The 15,395-nt window shown below is 54.6% G+C and overlaps 1 protein-coding gene across 2 annotated transcripts in view; it reads right to left on the bottom strand.

Moving 5' to 3' along the window:
* The window catches only part of WSCD1 (WSC domain containing 1), a 53,918-nt gene extending 48,346 nt beyond the window's left edge, over positions 1-5,572 (bottom strand). For both annotated transcript variants that reach the window (XR_009050083.1, XM_057716909.1), the window contains exon 1: positions 5,437-5,572. The gene's annotated coding sequence lies outside the window, so the exon portion shown is untranslated. The remainder of the gene's footprint in view (positions 1-5,436) is intronic.
* Between the last annotated feature and the right edge of the window lie 9,823 nt (positions 5,573-15,395).

Raw genomic sequence — 15,395 nt, 5'->3', positions numbered from 1 at the left:
ATGCTGGAGGAGAGGCCTGCAGCAGCTGAGCTATGGGGGAAATCAGCCACCCTCACCTCCTCTTAGCCCCCATCTCCCTGGGGTGGGCCCAGGATTCCGTTCTTACTTGAAGCTGCCTCTATGCCAAGACAGCTATTAGCAACTGCTTGCTTTTTCAACACCATCATTCATGAAGCACTTGCAGCGTTGAATAACTAGGCTAGACTGGGTTGTGTATTTCACCTGCGCCATCTCATTTACTCCGTATCTCCTGCCAAGGCAGATGCCCTGATCACCCCCATCTGAGAGCCCAGGTCTCTAAAGCTCAGCTGGGTGAAACACCTTGGCCAAGGCCAGACAACCAGGACTGGGACTCAGACCTGCTCCCAGAGCCCATCCCATGCCCACTAAGCTTCCCGCCTCTTTCCCCACACCAGCTCCAGCTTTACATGAGGCAAGATTCCTGAAAGGAGTTTAATGTGCCTCTATCAGCACCTTTTTGAAAACATGCCAGGATAAAGCTCCCAGACATGGTGCCACACACAGCATCTCCCCAGCCGGACCTCCCAGACCCTGCCACGGGGGATGCATCCTAGCATCCTGGGCCCCTCCCCCCTCTGCAGGTCTGGACCATTTTTCCCCAAGACGTGCTTCCCATGTGACACCTCCCATCTGGGAACCATGCAAAGTGCTTCAGGGGAATGGTGAGGGGCAGGGGGCCCCACCCCTGCCTGAGGCTCCAGCCTTGTTGGGAGGGAGGGGGCACCAGGGAGGCACAGAGCCTCAGGCTGGACAAAGGTGGACCCCAGCTGCCCTGCCTGGTAGCCTGCCAGAGGCCCAAGTGTCACCCAGAGGAGACCCGGGCCCAGGGGAGAGAGTCCCTCAGTTTCTTCCCAGGAACGAGAGAATATTGGGACAGAGGGGCTTCTGGGGGTTCTCAGGGAGGAAGCAGGAGCCTAGTGCAGGTGGGGACTCAGACAACTTGAGCCCCTGGCTGTTACTTTGTTGTCATCTGGGCCCCAGGTGGCAGCCGTGGCTCAGTTTGAGGGAGGGAGTAGTTGGGCAGATGGCACCAAGATGGGGTTTCCGAGGGACTGAATAGGAGAGGCGTGGCGACAGCCAGGAGAGACGAGAAGGCAGTCCCTGGGGCCCAGGGATTGGAGAAAGAGGTCAGAGACAGCCCAGGCCCGACCAGTGGCCACTGGGGTTCAGTCACGTGACTCTACCACCCCCTCACCCCCCGCAAGAGAGGACAGGCAGGCGAGGAGAGAACAACTCCAGTCGCCCCAGAAGCATCTCGGCCAGTGCGGCCACTGCAGTGAGGGCTGCAACCCTCTGGGGGTCCAGAGCGGTGCGCTCTTGGCAGGTGAGAGCCCTAAAAACGAGGAATGTGGACCGACATGTAGCTCCCCAGACAAGGAGATGGGCATTCGTGATCCAGCAGTTCAGAGCCCCAGCCTCCACGACCCGCAGCTGGGGTGGGGGCAGGCGGGTGTCTCAGCCTAGGGACCACAGCAAAGCTACACCGGGGAGCCTCCAGCTGGGCTCAGTGCTCTGAATTAGCCCTCCCCTGTCTCTTTCCACCCTCAACCCTGCCTCTGCCTTGCTCGGGCTCAGTGCCTGTCATCTGGACCCTGCCCCCTCTCCAACAGGCTGTCCCTTCCCAGCATCCTAACAAAGAGATCTTTCTAACACCAAGGACTAGTAATGCTACAGCCTGCAATGGCTCCCCAGGACTCAGAGGCCTCAGCCTGGCATTCAGTGGCCCTTCCTGGTTCAGTCTCCCAGCAACTTCCTTTCAGTACCCCTTCCAGAACTCGATGCCCCACTGGCCAGTGTGCGATGCTTCATGCCCCCTTACACATACTGTTCTGTCAGCCAGGGATGCCAACATGTGCCCCATCTTTTAGCTCTGAAAGGCTTTGTGGCCATCAAGGCTCAGCTCCAATGCCACCCCCTCCATGAAGCCTTCCTAGGGCTTCATGATCCTTAGGCCCCTTGCAGACACAGGCAGTGCCTCTGCCCACCTCTGGGTGGGGCACAGGGCAGACCCCAGAAGTCTGTGCCCACTGGCCGCCCTCTAATGCTCAGGGCCATGCTGTCCTCATTCCAGGGTCCCACGCCTCTGGGTCTTGAAGGCACAGAAAGAGAGCAAAGAACCCACTAAATATAGATCTGCTGGGCCCTGGAGCGGGACAAGGTCTGGGAAATGGGAATGGAGGGGCGGGGGTCCCTGCCTTTGAGGAAAATCTTTTTATCTTCTGAACTTCAGAACTTAAGAGAAAAGGTCCAACATAAGACATGTCACCAAAAAGGTATAAAACATAATAGTAAGGTCGAAATTCCATTCAATGCGGGGGGCGGGGGGGGGGGGGAATGGGAGAATCCTCTAGCAAACCCAGAAAATATATATATTCTTATATAAATAAGAATAAATCTTTATGTATCACATTAGAGATTGCAAGGTACTTTCACACACTTTCACATGTGCTGAATGAATCAACAGATCATCAAATGAGTGACTGATCTTCCCATAAACTTGTGAAGTCAAAATCACTAGCATCTCCATCACGGAGATGCAGAATTTGAGACAGAGAGAGGGCAAAAGAACTTGACCAAAGGCAAACAGCTATTGCTAGGCGGAACTCAAGTTTTTGGATTCCAGGTCTGTGGCATCATCTCCCATATCACATGGCCTTTCTTTGTTCAACTCCTGGGATGGAGATTCCTCTAGGTACCCCGCTAGGGGCCGGGGCCGCAAAGAAAGACAGAACACCACCATGGGGGCTGGCGTTTGCCCTTTTTCAGTTGGTTGATCTGGAGCCCAACCCACTCTTGCAAGAGCCAATCACAGACACTTTTAGGCTATCTCTGGGCCACCTCTTTAATAGAATCCTATTTGGTTTGTGTGTTCATATCTTTCTCCCACTGAGTGTCAAACCCTTGAAGGTTGTCCAAACCCCACTGAGTGATTTGGATGAATCTGGGCAAGTGGGTGGAGCACCCAGCCAAAGTGAGCCTCGCCCTTCTCTGGCTCTGTGCCTGCTGTGCCTGAGGTCACTGGGCTGGGGGACCTATGCTGTGGGGGGGGGGGGGGGGGGGGGTGTGGGGGAGACACCATGGGCCTTCCTGTCCTCAGAACCCTCCTGACTCCCTCATGAGTTTCCAGCAGCAAGAAAAAGAATCAAAGTGGAGGAGGAGAGCCTTAACAGCTACCAAGAGGCACAGAGCGCTTTATGACACACATGGTTAATCCCGCCCATCCTTCCAACCACTCTCACATCCACACTGAGAGAGAGAGTTCCTCCCTAACCACATTCTCCAGAACTGCCACCCTTCCAACAACTTTCCAGGTGATATGTCAACATGCTGTTTATTAAAGCCACAAGGAAGAGAGATTAAAAGCAGCAGTGTGAAAAGAGGTCCAGGCAGAAGGCAGTCCCAAGGCCATGTTCAAGCACGCACTCCCCAGATGAGCAGGGCCTGCCTCCAGCCCAGATCTGCCCCTGCTGGTGGGTCTGATCATCACTTTATGGATAAAGACCCTGAAGGTCTAAACACTGAGCCGCCCCAGAGTCCTTCGCCCTGGGCCTCAGTGTAGCTCCAGAGGGAGAATCCGGGGGCCTGGTTTCACTAAGGCTGACCAGGGTCTGAGCCAGATGGGATCACAAGCCACGCGTGTCTACAAAGAGAAACACACCTTCCTGAGAGGCGCTACTCTGACACGGTTCAGTCCTGGCCTGGAGTCTCTGGGCTGCCTGTTCAGGAGGACTCTACAGGGAAGCAGTTCTGCAGCTCACTCCCCAGGCTCAGAGGCTCAGGTTTTAGCAGCTGACCAACTGGTGGCCCACAATACCCACTTCTGCCTGGTTAGGCAGACAGGAGGGAAGGGGCAGGGGTCTGGCCTTCTGCCTAACCCAGGCGTCTCTTCTCTTCTAGCCAGACATGCTGTAGGCCACAGGAGAGCACCCCATAGGGTTCCAATGCCCACTGAAATAAGGGATCCCCTCACCCCCAAATAAGGCATTCTTACAGAGGAGCTATGAAAATGGTCCTGCTGAAGACAGGAGTATGCAGCCGCAGGTGAGGGCCAGGGGGCTTCTCCTGGGGGAACATGAGATTGCCAAGCTCAGCCCACCAGCCCAGCTTCCTGCCAAGCTTCCTTGAGCTAGTGTGCATCTGAGACGAACACGGCTGCTCTTCCCCAGGGAACTGCGGGGCTGTGGTAGCACACTGGGGCAGCTTCTCCAAGGGACTTGTGAGGCCAGAGCTAAATGCATGGGGTGGAGGTGGCAGCGGTGAGGGGAATCGTTGAGGGACACCTCCCCCCTGCCCTCTCTCTAGCACTTGCAACCACCAGGTAGGGGCTGCTGCAGGCAGAGCAGCGCAAGCCAGCTTTCTGCCTCCCGTACTCCACTCGCCACTAGCCCTCACTTCCTGTGCCTGGTAACCTAGGCGATTCAGAGGAGAAAAAGAAAAAGCCCCCTATCTCCTGATCCCAGCCATGGCCTCCCAACATGGGCTAACCCAAGTGCTCCATGGACTGAAGCTTGTCCTTCCAACGACAAGAAGGATGACAGACTCTAATGTTGTTAGAGAAGTGCAGTGGAGTTTCGAGTCTGTCCATCTTGGGAGCAGCGGGGGACCAGGCAATTGCAGGCAGCAGCGGGATCCCAGGGCAGGGCTGCGGGGCTGGAACCCTTACAGCCAGCCTTCCCACTGCTCGGAGAAAGGTCAGAGGTCCCCCGCTCCGCCCCTGCCTCCCCACCGGCGAGCCAGCACCCGGCACAGATGCTCCGGAAAACAGACACCCTGGAGGTTACCCTGAGGCAGAGGACCCCCGGAGGCTCCTCATGAGAAACGAAAAACGCAATTGGCAGCCTCCAGCCGTGAGTTTCCATCTACACTGAGGAAGAGGCAAAGCTCCACTTGGGGCAATTTTCCGTACAGAATATGTACGTTTCGCCTTTGCCGGGGTCTCCGTTCAAGTTCAGCAAGAGACAGAGAAAACCCTCGGCTGACCGGAAGCCTGGCATGGTAGCGGAACGAGAGGTTGCTGCCGCCGGGGAAACGTCTCCTTTTAGGAGAGGCAGTACGCACCCCAAATCCCGTCCTCGCCCCCTCCCCGGGCCCGGCTCCACGGCTCCCTCCGGGGAAACGGACGGTCTCTGAGGACTCCAGAAGGGGGACGCGGCTTGGGAAACTGCCGCGCGCACCCTCGCCCCGTCCTGCTGGCCCCGAAGCGCCCCCGCCCCGCTCCACGCGCACACACTCGCGGGCGAAGCCGCCGCGGCCCCTGGAGATGCGCCCCCCGCCCGCGCGCCCCGCAGCCCCAGCAGGTGCAGCCCCGCCGCGCTCCCGGCCGCGTCTGCACAAACTTGTTGGCCCGCGGCTGGGGGAACCCTGCCCGCAGCCCGCGCGGGGGGCCCGGCTGGGGCACCCGGAGACCGCACTCACCCCGCGATCGCGGCCGGCTGGGGCGCCCGCCTCCCCGGGGCGCCGAGCCCGCAGCCCCGCAGTGCCCGCAGCCTAGGCGCCCCCGGCGCCCGCACGCCCCCGGGCGGCCCGCGGCGAGGAGCGGCCCGATGCGCCCCGGGCACAGGGCGCCGCCGCCGCCGGGCTCCCTGGGCTGCGGACGTCCGGGCTGAGCCGCGGCGGCGGAGCGAACGGGCACCTGGCGGGCGGCAGGCGGCGGGCGGCGGGCGGCGGGCGGCGGGCGAGCGGGCGCCCGGCTCTGCACATGCTCACTCGCGCGGCCCGGGGACAGCGGCCGGCCGCCGCCGGGTCCTAGAGGCGCCCGCCCTCCCGCCGCCCGTGGGAGGGGTCGCGGGGGCGGGGCCCACCCCCAGCTCAGGGCCGCCGGACCGGCCCACCTGGCGCGGCCGCACGAGCCGCTGGGGAGCAGAGACGCCGACACCCACTCCCCTCCAGCCCCTCCGCACACACACGCACAGCCCTGCTCGCTGTGACACACACACCAGGCGAATGCATCGGCGCTCACACCAACACACGTCTACACAAACACACTGGGCACTGCCACACTCGCTCAAACACCTGGGGACACACGCGCACGGATACACACACACGGATCACTGCTTCGCAGACCCTCTGACACCCACCCTCACACACACACACACATCACACACGCACGGGGCTCTGTCCTGCTCACTTGGAAACAACCTGGGACACTGTGACAGGCACACGTGTACATACAACCGCCAGGTTTGTAGCACTCTGATACCAACTCAGAGAGGCAGACCCGCATTGGATCACTGTCCCATGCAGAGCTAAACACTGACACCCACGGCCTTATGCGAGTGCACACACACACACACACAACACTGTCTGAGACAGTCACCCATGGAATCCCTACCCACAGACAGATACACCGACACCATCTCCCTTGCCTATATACTCAGGGCTCTACAGCCAACTGCTACACTGCCCCACACAGACCTACGGTGACAGACCCACACCTAGGTATAGTCGCCCACACAGCGGAGTCCACTGACAGTCACACTACTGTACAGAGAGTCATACTGGGCATTGGCCCACAGGCACACATACAGACACACACACACTGAGGCGGACAGGTGCTGTACAGACACACAGGTGTACAACCACACTGCTATACACAATCCCCTTTTTAAAATAAGGTCTGGATCCAACCTTGAGGGTTTCCCCTCCATGCCCCACCCCTGCTCCTCGGAAGCCCCCAAGACACAGTGCCACCCCTGCCCTGCCAGGTGCATCAGTGGCCCCTGGCCTCACCCAGGGCGGGCTGCTGAGGTGCTCCGGCAGCTGAGGACCAGCAGAGGCTGCAGGAGCAGGATGCGATGGCAGGGCTCTAACCGGGTCTTCCTGAAAGGGAGTTTCATGCCTCTGACTGCCGCTAGGGGCAGCCCTGCTTGGCAAGGCTCAGAGGAGCTGTTTTCAACAGGTGGCGGATGGGCAGGGAGAGGATTAGCCTGGGGACCAGGTGGAACCCCGTTTTATGTAGGTCAGTCAAGCGGCACCCAGAAGGGAAACAGACATACTTACGTTCACCCAGCTAGTCAGGCCAAGTGCTGGAATTAGGACAGTCAGCCCCCTCCCCGGGCAGAAGGTAGGGAGCTCTGGAGCCCTTGGGGGAACTGGGAGAGGGCACAGGAAATGAGGGCCGGTACTGGCTTGCAGAAAAGCCCCCATACATGTCCCTTTGGGAGTGTCAATGTGTGTATTGCTTTTATTACCAACAACAATAACCCGCTGTACATTTTTGCAGTGTGTTTTGATTTTCGAAACCCTCTCTAGGACCAGCTACATAGTTTGTGGGACCCAGTGCAAAATGAAAATGTGGGCCCTTTGTTCAAGAATGAGTAACAATTTCAAGAAACGAGAACAGAACATTAAACCCAGTGTGGAGCCCTTCTGAGCATGGGCCCTGTGCCTTCCACAGGTCTCGTGCCTGTGAAGCTGGCCCTAACTCTTTCATGCCCGTGGTCTCACTTAAAACTCGCAATATGGACTTCCCTGGTGCCCCAGTGGTTGGGATTTCGCCTTCCAGTGCAGGGGATGTGGGTTCGATCCCTGGGGGAGCTGGGATCCCACATGCCTCTCAATCAAAAAAAGAAAAAAAGCAAGGCATAAAAAAAGCAGGGGCAGTATTGGTAGGAATTCAGCGGGGATTTTGGAAATGGTCCACATTAAAAAAAAAATCTTAAAAAAAAAACCCTCTCAATGGGTGGTGCATGCCTTCAGCATCTTTATCTGCAAATTAGAGAAAATGCACCCATTCTTAGGCTTTTGTGAGGATCAAATAAAACACCTGGTGAGTTCATAGCACACAGTCTGCCACAGGATACACACGTAATACCTTTCAGTAAACATGATGTGAAGAGCTTTCTCCCAAGGCTTTGCTACAATCCAGAAATGCCACCTGTGCAATGCTCTCTTGATCCACAGGCTTGTGGTGCCTTCTTAGCCTCCAAATGTCACCTCCCCAGAGGCCTGTCCAGACATCCCCTTTGAAGCACCTGCCTCACTGCCCAGTTCCCAGGCTGCACAAAGCCCCCATCCTTACCTTGTGGATTTCTTTGTTTATTGTCTGTCTTCTCCTCCCAACCCTGACAGCTAAAATTTCAGCCCCCACAAAGCCACGCAAGTGTCTGTCTCATTCGGAACTCTATCCTTAGTATCTAGCTTAATTCTGGGCACATAGGCAAGACCACTAAATATTTATTAAATATATAATTAATTGTTTTTTTTAAAAAATGCAGTGTGCCTAGCATCACATAGTTTTAATGAACCCAAGCAGTTTCCCAATGGTTGCCACGCTTCTTCCCAAGAACGCAGAGGCGGCTTTCTCCTGCTTGGGTCCACAGGCAGATGCATGTTTGTGTCTGGCCATCTTACAGTGGTCCATTGGGTTCTACTGGCCATCAGGGAGACCAGGAGGGAGAGGGTGGGTGGCTCACAGCACCGCGTCTCCCTGCCAGGGGCCTGCGGTGGGATAGGGAAGCAGGTGCCCCTCCAGTACTCACAGGCACCTGCATCCGAGCCTCCTCCTCCTTTGACTATGTAGCTCTTGGCTGCTGCTCCACCAGTACCCTGGAGGGTGGCACAGGCTTGACCATCCCAGAGTAGCCTGTGAAGGTTGCCTTTCACTCCTGGTGGAGCCCTGCCTCACTGGAGCAAGCATCGTTCAGAGACCAAGAGAACCTTTGGCAACATCTCAAAAGACGGAGATGCAGTTTCTTCTTTCTTCCTTTGCTTTTTCCCCCTTAGAGCTGTGACTTACAGGTGCCCCCTCCATGCACTCAGACCTGAAGCTGGCTTCAACACTTTGCTGCGCTGCCTATTTACTTGCTCTCTCCCGTGAGTACCGCAGAGACTTAAATATGCCTCTGTGAAGATGCCAGCGACACAGATGGTAATTGTACCCCCTGCTGAGCTGTGCCTGCAGATACCAGAGCGGGGCGGGGGAGGGCAGGAATCTGTACCTGCCTGGGAACAGAGGACCGGTCTGGTCCGGGAGCAGCTGGACATCCCAGGCGTGGACCAGAGGTGCCCTGAAAGTTTCAGGAATTCAGAGGCAGCAGAGAGAGACTGGGATGAGAACAAGGAGGAAGCCTGAGTTCCTTTTCTGATGACTGGAATAGGCCGTGTGGTCTCACACAAACCTCACCTTTCTGTGTCCTGGTTTGCCTTTCTGTAAAATGGGCAGGTTGTCTAACTGATATTGAAGGACCTTTCTTTAAGAGAGGCAGGGGAATGAAGTGAGGGTGCTTTGAGGTCAGTTCTGCTTCTCTAGTTGGGCCAATTAAATCATTTCTCCCAAATGTAGTTTTTTTAATCTGCAAAATGGGGAAAGGGTCTTCTTTCTAGTGTAGAGTTCCTGTCACAGGGTATATATTCAGTAAGCGGCAGCAGGGATGATACTTCGAACGGGTGGTAGTTATGATGACAACTCTAGCTGGCGCTGGTGTGGGGTCTGACGTGGCAGGTGTTGGCAAAGCATCTGTGGGATTCAGCTTAGAACTGCCTGACCCTGCCATTCCCCCATCTGCACAGAAGTGGCAACTGGCTGGGGCTGAGGAACAGAAAGCACTGAAGGACCACCAGCCAAGTGCACAAGTATGTTGGATTAGACGCAGAGCTTCTGGGCTCAGTCATCCGCCGGAAGGTGTGATGGTGCGGGGCAGCAAGTGGGCTCCGATGGAGAGGGCGGCAGAGTGGACCCCTGCTCTGCTTTCCTGCCTGCCTGGTGTGCACCAGAGGAAGCACTTCATCTTTGTTCCATTTTTATGAACTTGCCTGTAAGTCATTCATCAAAGGCCTTGAACTTGCGAGTTGTCATTTCGGTGAAGCTGCTGGAGCCCCTCAAGCAGATGGCAGTGATTAAAGAGGAGATGGGTTCACTTCAATAAACTTCTTATTTTGGAATCACTTTAGATTCCCAGAGAAGTTGCAAAGATAGCGGAGCATTCTTGTGGACCTCTCACTCAGTTTTCCCATTGTTAACGTCTTATATGACCAGGGTAACTTCGTCAAAGCTGAGAAATTCAGGTTGGCACACGGCTATTGACTAGACTCCAGACGTTATTTGTATTTCACCAGTTTTTCCATTCATGTCCTCTTTCTGTTCCAGGATCCACCCCAGGGTCCAGGGTACCACATTGCATTTAGTTATCCCGTCTCCCCAGTGTCTTCTGCTCCATGAAGTTTCTCATTCTTTCCTTGCTTTTTGTGACCTTGACAGTCTTAAGAAGTACCGGCCAAGTACCCTGTGGAACATCCAGGGGGCTCATTTCAAACAACTAGGCGTCTCAGACTACAGGAGTTTTTGAACCTGGTGGCATCATGTGACTATTGATGCCATCTCTGTGCGTGAGCCTATTGGCCAAGATCCGTTAAGAGAGACCTGGTCAGCATCCTAAGGAAAGGAGACGAGAAAGAGAGGCCACCACGGAAGAAATTCCAACAGCATAGGGGCTGGCAGATGGCTAGTGGCTGAAATGAGATTCTGGAGGAAACACAATGTTAAGTTCCAGATGCGATGCTGACTGATTCCCAGACACACACCTGATACATAGGGTCTGCTCATTACCTGTGTTCCTCCTCATCCCAGGTGTCCTGGCCAGACAGGAAGGGTCACTGGGGAAGAAGCGCTGCTCCCCCGAACCCCCACCTCTGGCCCTGCCCCTTCCTTCCCCCACCCTGTGTGCAGTCCTGGATTCACCCACTTACACAGCTGGCCATCTCGCCTCCCCTCAACCTGATAGAAAACAGCATACTGATGGCCACGAGCACAATAAAGTCCCCTAAACATCTTCTTCAGGGGAAATTAATCCTTCGTTTGGAAGTATTTTTAAGAAAGAGAAACCTGTTTGGTTCTTTCCGATCCCTTTCCTCTCCCTCCCCTTTGTAGGGATTTCTGTTACAGCACTTTAAACGCAGCTATGCTGCTATACCGGAAAGTGGAGTGGCCACTTTGAGACCATAAGGTGACAAGCCAACCCTCTGTGTAGGACAGAACACAAAACAGAAGAGGCCCGGGTCTGAACCAATGGAAGACGACCTTCCCTCTGGACACGTCAGAAAAATAAGATCTATTTGTATAGAAAAAAAATCCTGCTCACTTATGTGCTTTTATGTGATGTCTTCCCTCCAAACTGTGAGCTTTCCACAGCACAGTATCAGCAAAGTCCTAGTAACCAAGTCTGCTAACCAAGTGAGTGGAACTCTAAAATCCTGCATATTTTGAGGTTCTGCCTTCCAGAAGTTTGGGTATACAAGCAAGCAGATGAGTGGAAAGTGCGTGGAAGGGCTGGGGGTGTGCAGATGGATGTAAGGGTGTGCAGATGGCCATCAGACAGGTGGTGGATGTTGAGCAGAGAGGTATGATTGTGTAGAGGTGAGCTCCATGGGAGCAGGGAGCTTGCTTGTCTTCAAGTTCACGGCTGTCACCCCAGCACCCTCCTCTCCCCTGCCCTGAATAGCCTCACCTCCCCCACCTTGACCAGGTTCCCATCCACCCCTCTCCAGCCTCCTCTCAGACTGCCTGGCCCCTCCCCCTGCAGTTCCCCCTCCGGGCTTTCCCATACTCTCTGTCACCTCCCCCCAACAACCTGTGTCACCCCATCTCTGGAGTTTGCCCATTCTGTTTCGTTTGTTGGGAATGCCCTTTGCCTCAAAATCTGGCCTGGGACAAACTCTGCCTCCTCCCTGAAGTCTTCCTAGATTTCATGTCCAGATTTACTCTCCCACCCCCCGTCAGTGTTCCCATAGCTTTGTGCTTGGGATAAAAACCAGGATGGGGAAACACAGGGGCTAAGTAGGAGGGAAAGGCTTGTGTGCATGTGTGTGTCTGTGTGTGTGTGTCGGGGGGGAGGGGGCGGGTATAGAACTGTTAAGAGCTTTACTGCCCCAGAAAGTAGGTGAGCATGGCAGGAGAAGGTGCTATCACTTAGGAAGCATCTGTGGTTTGCTGGGTCCCATGCTAGGCATTTTATATATGTTGATTTATGTAATCCCTCTCCAACCCTGTGAAATATGTACTGTTCTAGTCCCATTTTACAGATGAGAAAACTGAGGCTCAGAGGAGTTAAGTGACTGAGCCGAAATCAAATACCCAGAAAGTGGGAAAGCTGGGTTGGAGCTCAGGTCTTGTTGGCCTCAAAGGGTCCCATCCCCATGAGTTCTAACTTAGCCACTCATGTCCATCCACCTGTCCATCCCCCCACCTCCATGCCACCCATGGGACACACGGGAAGAGCCTCTGGCCTCCTTCCCCTGCACAGTCATCCCAAGGCCAGCACACACGTGCTTGTCCTCCATCTCAGACTGTGAAGGAATTCTATGGAAAGGATGCTGCTGAGTCGTTACTGACAGAGGACATGGCCAAATGTCATTGCCAGAGCCCAGGGGATCATGAGAGGGAGCAAGGGAGGGAGGGAGGGGAGAGCTGCTGCTCTCTCAAAGATCCTTGAGCTAGATCAAGGGGTCCTCTGGGGAGAGAGAGAGAAAAGAACTACAGAGGAAAGGAAGTCCCAGCCCTGCCCTGCATGCACCCCAGTGCCAGACGCCCCAGGCATGTGGGCTTAGCCTCGGGAGAAATCTATTCTATAACAGGACACACATGAGAGTGGAGCAAAGTCAGTTGGAGGAATAAAGTGTTCCGCCATGTTTCATCTAGTTCCTTCTGCTTCCTTTTATGTGTGTTCCCCAAGGGGAGCCAAGGGATAGAGGTGCTAAAACGGAGCGGAAATGCCCAGAATCAAGAAACTCCCCAGTCTCTGCAAGCTTCTCAGAGCAGACAGATGCTGCTGTTCACTAATCATATGGCTGTGTATCCTTGAGCAGCGCCCTTCACCCCTCAGAGCCTCAGTTTTCTCATCTGGAAAATGGAGAGAATGAGAATGAGAGTGTAACAGAGAAGAGCTAAATTGGACTCCATGTTGGATCTGTTTCTTAGACTTTAACCTTTGCTTTTCGTTGCTGTAATCATACGCAATGGCCAGCCTCAGGGAACCCTACGCACCTGGGAAACTAACACATCCCCTTCCCCAAGGCTAGTCATTCCAGGAGACGTTTTGCAAGGCTGATAACCTTTCCCCGCCTCTCCCTCTCTGATTCTATAAAAGAAACTGACATCCAGACACCGATAAGATGGTTTTTAGGAGACAATCGTCTGCCATCTTCTGGGGTCTGTCGGCTTTCCGAATAAAGTCGTATTCCTTGCCTCCACACCTCATCTCCAATTCATTGGCCTGTTGTGCAGCAAGCAGAGGGAGCTTGGACTTGGTAACAAGAGAAGATAAGGTGTGTGTGTGTTGGGGGGAGTGTTGCAGCTTAGGCCTGTGCCTCCCACCTTGCATGCATGAAGTTACTTATTTCTTTTCCTTTCGATGTGTTCTCACAATTCGTAGTTATCTTTTCTTTTGGGTACCTATCGGGTTAATGTCTGCTTCTGAGACTAGACTTTGCAACCCGAAGGCAGAGGTCATTCTAAAGTTCATGAAGGCTGCCTCCCCAGGACCTAGGATTGGCGCCTCCCACGGGGCTGGGCTCAGAAAAGATGAGAGCAGTGAATGATGCTAGGAGCTCCCTCTCCATTCTTGCTTTGTCCACCCCTGCAGGGATTGTGCCTGAGGCTGGGGCATGCACTGGTGCCTGGGGGGTGGAGCCCTGGAGGATGGTGGGTGAGGGCTGGATGCTGGTGGGGACCTGGGGATTTGAAGACTGTCTCATTCAGATGGGCCCTGCCAAGTCTGCTTTCACCAGTTGGGGCAGCTCAGGAGAGCAAGGAATATGTTTTGGAAGAGTAGGAGTAGAGATTGAGGAGAAGACTTCAGGGAAGAAATGTTGGCGGATGGAGGAGAAAGATACCTTAGGATGAGGAGGGTCTGGTGCAAGTCGGCTGAGACTAGGGCAGCAGACATACCTGGAGTGCTAAGGGGAAAGTGAGAAATTCTCTGCAGTCGGCAAGCGTGTAGGGGCAGGAGGATGGAAGTGTATTAGGAAAACCCGAGGGATTTGCCCTTTATTCTGGAGCTAGGTACTGGAGAGCCACGGAAAGTTTTCCACCCCTGGGTAGAAACAGTGATGTGAGGAAGGGAGAGGAAGACTAGGTCCTGACCATCCTGACCATCCTCCCCAGGCCTGCCTGTTACCATGGCAACCAATGGCAGGGAGCGTGGAGAGGGATCTTTCTGTTTCTATATGTATGAGTTTGACCCTCAGCATCTCGGGCTGAGTCTAAGACAAATAGCTGTGGTCACCTACTCCCCCAGAGTCCCCAGGTGAGGAAGCCATTTTGGCACTGTCCCAGCAAGCAAAGGCCTGGCCTGTGGCCCAAGTTCCCCTCCTGGTGCCCCCTCCCCATCCACCTGAGAGATGGCAGGGCTCAGGTGTGCATCAGGCTCCCTGACCAGCTTCCCACCCAGTCCCCACCAAGCTCTGAGGAGCAGGGAAATGGGAAGTGACAGCAAATGCCAGAAGACACTAAGTCTCTGTCACCTCAATTTCCAGGCAGACGGAGCTGGTGCTGAGCAAATGCGGCACTTCAGAGACACCCCTGTCCCTGCAGGAGCCACCCAACGCAAGCTGGCCTCACCCCGTGCCGCCCTACCCCTCCCTCAACCTGGCCTCCCTCCCCCAGACCCAGGACCCCTGTGTCCAGCCGCAGCCCCAGCCCCGCCTCAGAACCATCTTTTATAAAGACAGATCTGGCTCCTCCACACCCAGCCACAAGCTGGTGGGTTTATCTTTACCCACCGTTGGGACCATCTCTTCAAAAGAAACGACCTTCCTCAGTGCCTTTTTTTTTTTTTTTTTTTTTTTTTTATTTTTTTGGGAGGTACACCAGGTTCAATCAACTGTTTTTATACACATATCCCCATATTCCCTCCCTTCCTTGACGCCCCCCCCTCAAGTCCCCCCCACCCTCCCTGCCCCAGTCCTCTAAGGCATCTTCCATCCTCGAGTTGGACTCCCTTTGCTATACAACAACTTCCCACTGACTATTTTACAGTTGGTAGTATATATATGTCTGTACTACTCTCCCGCTTCTTCTCAGTTTCCCCTTCACCCCCCGCCCCCTCCCATACCTCGAGTTCTCCAGTCCATTCCCTGTATCTGCTTCCCTGTTCTTGTCACTGAGTTCATCAGTACCCTTTTTAGATTCCGTATATGTGAGTTAGCATACAATATTTGTCTTTCTCTTTCTGACTTACTTCACTCTGTATGACAGATTGTAGTTCTATCCACCTCATTACATATAGCTCCATCTCATCCCTTTTTATAGCTGAGTAATATTCCATTGTATATATATGCCACATCTTCTGTATCCATTCATTTGTTGATGGGCATTTAGGTTGCTTCCATGTCCTGGCTATTGTAAAGAGTGCTGCAATAAACATTATGGTACAAGTTTC

The sequence above is a fragment of the Hippopotamus amphibius genome, chromosome 17, assembly GCF_030028045.1.
Source record: "Hippopotamus amphibius kiboko isolate mHipAmp2 chromosome 17, mHipAmp2.hap2, whole genome shotgun sequence".
Classification (NCBI taxonomy): Eukaryota; Metazoa; Chordata; class Mammalia; order Artiodactyla; family Hippopotamidae; genus Hippopotamus; species Hippopotamus amphibius.
The sequence above is the reverse complement of the archived record's forward strand: the minus strand, read 5'-3'. Positions and strand labels throughout refer to the sequence as shown.